Genomic DNA, 7,443 nt, shown 5'->3' with positions numbered 1-7,443 from the left:
TGTTGTGTGACTGAGCAAATCCCCTCCCTGCTCCGTGCCTCAGTTTCCCCACCTGGAGAATGGGTATCATCATCATCACCACTACCCATGTGGTGAGGCCCTTTGAAATTGGTGGATGATGTATGCTAATGCCAGCTTTTTTTGGTGCCTTACTGGGGCCTGTGACCTCACCCAGACCTGCCGGTAAACTACTATCCAAAGTCAGAGCTCTCCAACTAATTGTTGTTTCCATTCTCTGCACTGGTGTTTGGGAGGTTTGGACTTTGATGCCTCTCAAAATGAGTATGTAATGGAAGGGTTTCAACCTCGGGGTAAAGCTATAAGCACTTTTTATAGCCCTTCTTGATTGCAAACTGGAATTACAGGGGGGCTAGCTTCCTCCGGGCAGTGCCCTGACCTGTTAGCTGGGTCTGCAGCTGTGTAAGCTTCCTCTCAGCCCTGCCCTGGCCCTTGCCAAGTGTGATATGATTTCTGGCATGGAAAGACCCATCTGCAGACTCACAATAAGGGCCAGGCCCTGCCAGTTCACAGTCCACTCTGGTAACAGGAGAGAAAATCTCATGGATCTTCCCCCTCCCCAGCGCTCCCCTTTCCAAGGAGAGGAAGCCCCCAGGGCAGCCCCTTGGAGATTAAATCACTCTTTCTTGTGGGATCACAGGAACTCTGATCCCTTCAGAGCTTTTCCCAGCCATGCCAGCACTTCCAAGATTATACAAAAAGCTCCCAGTTCAGAAAGGATTTGGCAAGCCTGCTGGCCTCTCCACTTCCCTGGACAGTGTCTGGGTTCCCCTCCTGGCCTGTGACACTCTTCCCTGCACTGCTGCTTTTGGAAGTGCAATACCAGCTCCCCAGTGCACATCGTGTGTATGTGCTGCTCCACAGAGCAGCAAGTCCTTGGTAGATAGAGTAACTCCTTAGAGTTTGTGCAGGATTAAGTTCTGGGTATGCACATTCATGGGGGCAAGGAAGGGGCTCATAGAGGGAATGCCTGTTACCATCCCACTTCATGGGCTGTCATAGGCAGAGCAGGTTTCAGGCAAGGTCCGTGTTTGGAGGGACAGTATCTGGAAGGAACCAAGGCATTCAGGGAATGATGTCAATGTGTCAGTAGATAGCACTTTTCCCACAGCTATGGAATGCAAAGAGCTGGTTTAGCACTAGGGTGCGTTCTGCTGCTTGAGGTGCCATGCGCTGGAGGAGACTGAAAACTGAGATCTGGAATTGCTTATGAGCAGCGAATGTGCCCTAACACTTTTTGCCAGTGGTAAATCTCCATGTGGGCAACTGCTTTCTGCCTTGGCATGTTCCGTTTGCAGGCTCCATTGGTTTTGGCAGTCTTCTGAGCTTCTTGTCCTAACTTGCTGCGTTGTGCGAGGCTGTGAAACAGTTGCTGTGCTCTACCCCAGCAGTGGCTGCATTTCAGAGGCTGGGGAAGTGATTCTTGTATATTTTTTAGGGTGAAGGTTACATTCGAAAGGCAAGAGGATATGAAAATGAGGAGAGTTCTTTTTTTTTTCTAGGCACAAACTAATCCCTTATGCAAGCCATATAATTCAGAGGGTAAAATTCAACCTTGATATATGCAACTTAGTTACCATGTACATATGTTTATGAAAGATGCAAACATGTGTCCCATCTCCTATTTTTCAGAGCCTGGCAACCTAGATGGTAAACTGGAGATTGTAAAATATATATCCAGCTCTATTCTGGGCTTAATTGGACCAATGCAAATCAGGAGACACTCTAATGGGTTTAACATGACATAAGAGCAAAATCACCCTGAATTTTGCTACTTGTACTTATCTGATGGGCCTAAAGGTTCCAACCACGATTGGGGCCTGGTGTGGTAGGCACTGTGCAAGCACCCAGTAGAAGATGTCTTCTTGCCCCAGTCTAAATAGATAAGACTGAAAGAAGTACAGGGAAGTGACTTGCTCAGGGGCAGATCCAGCAGCAGAACCATGAAGAAAACTCAAGCAACCTGAGGCCCATATACTAATGTTTCAGCCTCTGGGGCCATAGTTATATTGGAGTAGCCCCCAGCTAGGTGTAGTAAACACGTCTCACAAATTCATGTGGGAAGAGAGCAGTAAAAGGGTTAATTCTGAAACTCCCTTCTACTAGCTGCATTGCCAGCTCCTGCTGCAGTCCCTACTTCCAGTCTCAGTCTGGTGTATGCAGTGTGACGGTGGGGGGGTGGGCTCAGCCCCTCACCTGTTGCCTGTCCGTCCTAGTTCCCATCGTATATCAGAGGGGGTCCAGGGTGTGCCTGGGCTGTCTGGCTACAGATCTGACGTGGGTTCATTGGGATCAACAGCCTTTCATCTCCTCATGGGGTTTTCTATCAACCATCTTTTTCAAGTTAGAAGCATGCACCAGGTTATGTACATGGGAGGAGAACACCTCAGTCTGGTGCTTCTGGGACAAATCCAGACCAGAACCACCTCAGACACGGTAGTGGGGGGAATTCCAGAACAGCAGACATTATTGCTATCATTTGTGATTGATTACACTCCAAGGTGTTTTGGGCAGGGCCTGTGTCTGCATATGCCTGTATGTAACAGTGTCCAGCATAATAAACCCCAAATCCTGCTAAAAGGATTGGGTCTTTTGGGTATTATCTCATATAAATATTAAATATGAAAGGTCTCAGTACTGCCTGTCTGTCTGTCCCGGGCACTTTACAGTACAAACAGAAAGACACAGGCTGTGCTATAAAGAGCTTATAGTTGAGTGACAGATGCATAAAAGGCAGGAAGCTCTGGAAAATGCAAGAGGCATTAATAACTTAGCTTTACTGTTGCAGATTGATGGTGTTTGTTTGCTCACAGACTTTAGCAGTCGAGATGACTTAATTGTAAGAGGGATATTGCTCTTGCCTTAAAACCTTCTTCCATTAGAGCCAGTGATGTGCTCAGAGGTCTTCTCCACCAGAACTGCCACTATTTGACATCCTTCTGTTAGGAACATTTAGGGATGAAAACAGGGGCACAACTATTTATTCTACTGAAATACACTGCGCTTTGGGCTGAATTTCATAACTTCATTGTTTCCTAGATCATAAGGTGAGAAGGGACTGTTTAGTGGTCTAATCTGACTTCCACTGCCACTCAGGCCATCAATTTCCACTCTACATTGAGCCCAATAATGTGCTTGCTCAAGAGCCACAGGAGTCAACAGAAAGTTTCCTATTGGCTTCTGTAGGCTTTGAAGCAGAGTCTACAAGAGGTCGTCTAGAGGGGATGGGATGGGGAATGTTCCATATTTCTAAGCTTGAGGGACTTGGACACTGAGGACACTAGCATTGCCTTTGTCCCCCCAACCCTAGCTCTTACCTGTGCCATATTAGAGAGTGTTCTTGGTGTTTTCACTGTTGTTGAAGTGGTGATTTGCGGGATTCGCTCAGTTAACAATTGCATGTTAACACAGGAGACTGGACTTTATGCTTGGGGAGGGGAGGGCTTTTAGTCCTTTGTTCCTATTCCTCCTAGGAGAGGTGCCTCTCATGTTTAGTGATTCTCACTGCCATAACTCTTTAAGCAGCTGCTATGACCCCTCACTGAGGTGCATTCCAGATAGTACAACAGGTCCCTCCTTTCACCTCATCCAGCGGAGTCTGCTGGAGCTGGGTGAAGTGCAGCAGACCTGTGCCTTTGTATTCAGATGGGAATGCCCCATTTGTTCACAAAGGCCAGATAACAAAGAGGTCATTCTGGTTTGATGTGAACTCATGTGACCTCTCAGAGACCCAGTGCAGGGGTTGGAATGGGGTCACTTGTGTTTTCCTGGGGGCTTTCTCTGGGAATACCAGGTGCTCTAGGGGATGTTCTCATTATCTCTACAGCTGGGCAGATTTTTGTTGACAAACAGTAAGTTCACAGAAGACTGGAGTTTTGGAAAGACCCCAAATTATAGGGAATTTAGACTGAATTCAGTGACCATTCTTGAGCTGAAGAAGTGGTGCAATTGTTTGCAAAGGCAGTAAGACACGTTGTGTGGGCATTTGCAAAATGAAACAGTACCTTTCAGAAGGCTTCATTTTAACATTTTCATGTAGAAACTCTTTTGGCTCCTCATTCCAAAAGGCATTTTTTGCTGAAAACCTAACCCACATTTCAAAAATAAGAGGTGAAGCAAAAAGAATAAATAAGCTTGAGACAAAGAGAAATCATTTAATTTTGGGGTGAATGAAATTGTCTAGTTCTATCTATCTATCTATCTATCTATCTATCTATCTATCTTTCACAGCATCCAAACATGTACTGAGCATGTTATAGTACAAACAGGAAGTTCTGGCCCTGCTACAAAAAACCTGCAAGCAAAAAGCTGATGTGTAAAAGACAGGCAAGAAAGTACTTTGAGGTCTTGAATGGACATCACTGTAGAAGTAAATACAATTAATTGTTGCTGTACTATAATTGTATATGCTTTACAGTAGGCAGGTTCTGGCCTGTTGCTGGGTCTGGATGGTGTATTTCTCAGGCATGGGTCATGACATTCTCTAAGCCTTCCTGTCCTGGATCCAAACAGCGGCTGTGCACTGATCTTGCACCCTGCCCAAAGCTCCCTTATTGCTACTTGTGTATTTGCAGCTGTCAATAAGCCCAGGTTTGGAGGAGGTGGAGGAGGGAGAAAAAAAGAGACAGAAAAGGAAGCTGTTGTTTCTTTCTTCTTTAATTACCCTCTGTTTGTGGTGTCTGCTGCAAGCTTCCCGTCCCCTCCCTGCTCTTTCAAGGGAGAGATCCCAGAAGGGCAAAGGCTTCTATCAGCCACTTTGGCCTTGCCTGGAAGGGTTAAAATCATCTGGGGCAGGTAGGAGGGCGGAGCTGGGAAGGTGGGGAAGGAGTGAAGGGGAGAGGGTGAGAGCTTAGCAGTGAGTCACTGAGTGTTTGCTCCACTCACCTGGACTAGTTCTGCCTGACACGGCGCTCAACCAGACGATCATTTTGGGGACCGGCTCCGTTCATCAGACTGGCTGCCCTGGGGATTTTCCTTTGCGGAAGGCAAAAGGATTCGCCTAACAAGCCAATGAGGAAGGACCTGCAGGGTGATCGCAACACCTACCAGCCTTTTTAAATCCGTACGTAGCCGAACTTTAGCCCAGTTCTTTGGAGATCTCCCCCCGAGGGATGCTAATGCATATGGGTTCAGGCTCACCAGCCACAGCTGGATTTAGTGGCTCTGCTCCTGGAAGCAGGTGATCTGAGCTCCTCCAGGAGCATGGTTCAGACAGTCCTTGGGAAGAGGCACTTCCCTGCCCTTCTTAGGACACCTGCTGCTGTATCTTCACTCCCTGGCCCAATCCTGGTGATTGCAAGTTGCTGCTTCCAAGAGCCATGTCAGAGTCAACTGGCTCCTGATCTGAAATGGCCTACAAGCCTGGATATCAGAGAGCCTGGTTCTGCTTCTATTCACACTGGTGTCAGTCTATTGATTTTACCAGGTTCCCCCCATTCTAGGCTTGGGTGAGTGATGGCAGAATCCATTCCTCACCCTTGCCAAGAGCTCCTTGATGGTTGGTGCCAGCATGGTGACATTAATTTAACTATCTTAGGGCAAGCTCCTGGTGAAATAGTGCACAAGCAGACTCAGATGAGAGTAAGTCACATGAGTGCAACCTCTGCTTCTTGCCGATGCAGTGGTGTCTGCACTGGACCCTTGGTCTGTGCAACTGTATCCCTCCGGGACAGGCAGGGCCTGTTGAATTTCTTTTTCCCCTGTGGATATTAATGGGGAAGCAATGCTGTGGGCTCGGCAATAGTGTAATACAGAGGAGGGTGCAGTCTGCCACTGGGTTCCTTAGATAGTGTAAGAGTGATGTTGTAGCCATTATGGTCCAGAAATGATGTGAGAGGCAAGGATTTCTTAGGAAGATATCTTTTATTGGACAACTATGTAGTTGGGATAAAGTTAGACAGGCTTTTGAATGTGTTCTTTAGCTATTTCAGCTTCAAGTCTAAGCTGAAAGGATCAGGCCCTGAACAACCCTCTCTGAAGTTACCATGGCTGCATGGACCCCTGGCATACAGAGATTTGGGGGAAGGAAGCGGTAAATAATGAGTGATCTCTGCCTCCTTCCCCCCTACCCAAGAGCAGGTCACCCCTCATGCTCAGAGCAGGGAGCTAGGAACTGCCGCCTTCTCTTTTCGGCGCTGTTCCCAACTCTGTCCATGACTTTGGACAAATCATTTCTCTTTCTGCGTCATTGTTCCTACCAGTAACATAGTGATCAAGCTTTTAATCCATGCTTCAGAGGGTGCAGGGGAAGGAGTTTAGGAGGATTTATTAGTATTTATTAATTTTCAAGGACCCATTTGTTCAATGATTTATTGAAAGTGAAACTTCACAGGGGCGTGTCAGCTTGACAAAATCCAGTACAAAAAAATTGTCAGAAAAAAAGCATTTTGAGATGTCCAAAGTGTTCCCTTTCAACATTTTCTTTTTGTTTAAATGATCAAGTTCCATTTCCTAGTTGAAAATATTTGGGTTAGAAGCCTAAGTTAATGTATACTAAAAGGAAATGTGAAAATAAAGGGGTGGGGACATTAAACATTGAAAATAAAGCATTTTGGCATTATTGGCACATTTCAATTGACCCAGTGTTTGTGGTGTTAAGGCTTGTGAGTGGTTTTGAGATTTCAGGGGAGGTTTGTCCTGATTTGAGTAGGGAAGTATGTTTGTCATCTCAAACATTCTTGCTGGATGGGGAAGTTTTGTGGATTGGTCTGTACAGTGCTTGGCAAATGCTGAGCCCGAGTCTGAGGTAGCATGTGAGGGACATGTCCATCAGTGACTTTGATAGGGTGTCACTTGGCTGAATTGGTGTTCTGTTGCCCAGGCGTAAATCTCTATCTCATCTGCAGAGTGACTCCTCTAAGAGGGACAATTCTGGATCTGTCACAGAGGTTAGACAAATGCTTGGGAGGGCTGGTTTAATCAGGGCTGATCCTGCCTTTAACAAAGGGTTGATGTAGAACTAGATGACCTCCTGCAGGCCCTGGCAGCCCTATTTTTCTATGATTTCTATGATCACAGCTTGCCCCTCTTCCTGCCCTGCTCCCCCCAAGTCTGGATCTGGTGCAACTGTGGGGCTTGGAGAAAGGGGTAGTAGGAAAAGTGACTGCTTTGCCTTGTGCCTCCCTTGCCACCTGGACATTGGAGTTGACATAGATTCCCTTGCAGCCACATACCCAAGCGTCACCTACACCCTTTGAAACTGAACTCAGCCCCTAGGGCAGCCCTTGGTGGGATCTTTCCCTGTGTTTTAAAGCTGTGCCAGGGAGTGCATCACCTTTAGGGGTGGGTTGGCCTCTTAGGATAGATGCAGTATCCAGGAAGAACAGTCTCCTGGTCAGCAATGCTTGCCTTTGGCTGACAGTGGCTGTGAGTAAGTTTGAAGCAGAGACTTCCCATGGAGTCCCATGGGAGGGACGGTTGCTGAAC

The 7,443-nt window shown here is 46.9% G+C and overlaps 1 protein-coding gene across 2 annotated transcripts in view; it reads left to right on the top strand.

The window, feature by feature from the left end:
- Positions 1–4,743: 4,743 nt before the first annotated feature.
- Positions 4,744–7,443, top strand: part of SP6 (Sp6 transcription factor) — an 11,605-nt gene continuing 8,905 nt past the window's right edge. For both annotated transcript variants that reach the window (XM_006023262.1, XM_025203778.1), the window contains exons 1-2: positions 4,744–4,812; positions 4,912–5,080. The gene's annotated coding sequence lies outside the window, so the exon portion shown is untranslated. The remainder of the gene's footprint in view (positions 4,813–4,911; positions 5,081–7,443) is intronic.

The sequence above is a fragment of the Alligator sinensis genome, unplaced genomic scaffold (genome assembly GCF_000455745.1).
Source record: "Alligator sinensis unplaced genomic scaffold, ASM45574v1 scaffold520_1, whole genome shotgun sequence".
NCBI lineage: Eukaryota > Metazoa > Chordata > Crocodylia > Alligatoridae > Alligator > Alligator sinensis.
This window is presented reverse-complemented; position numbering and strand designations above follow the sequence as displayed.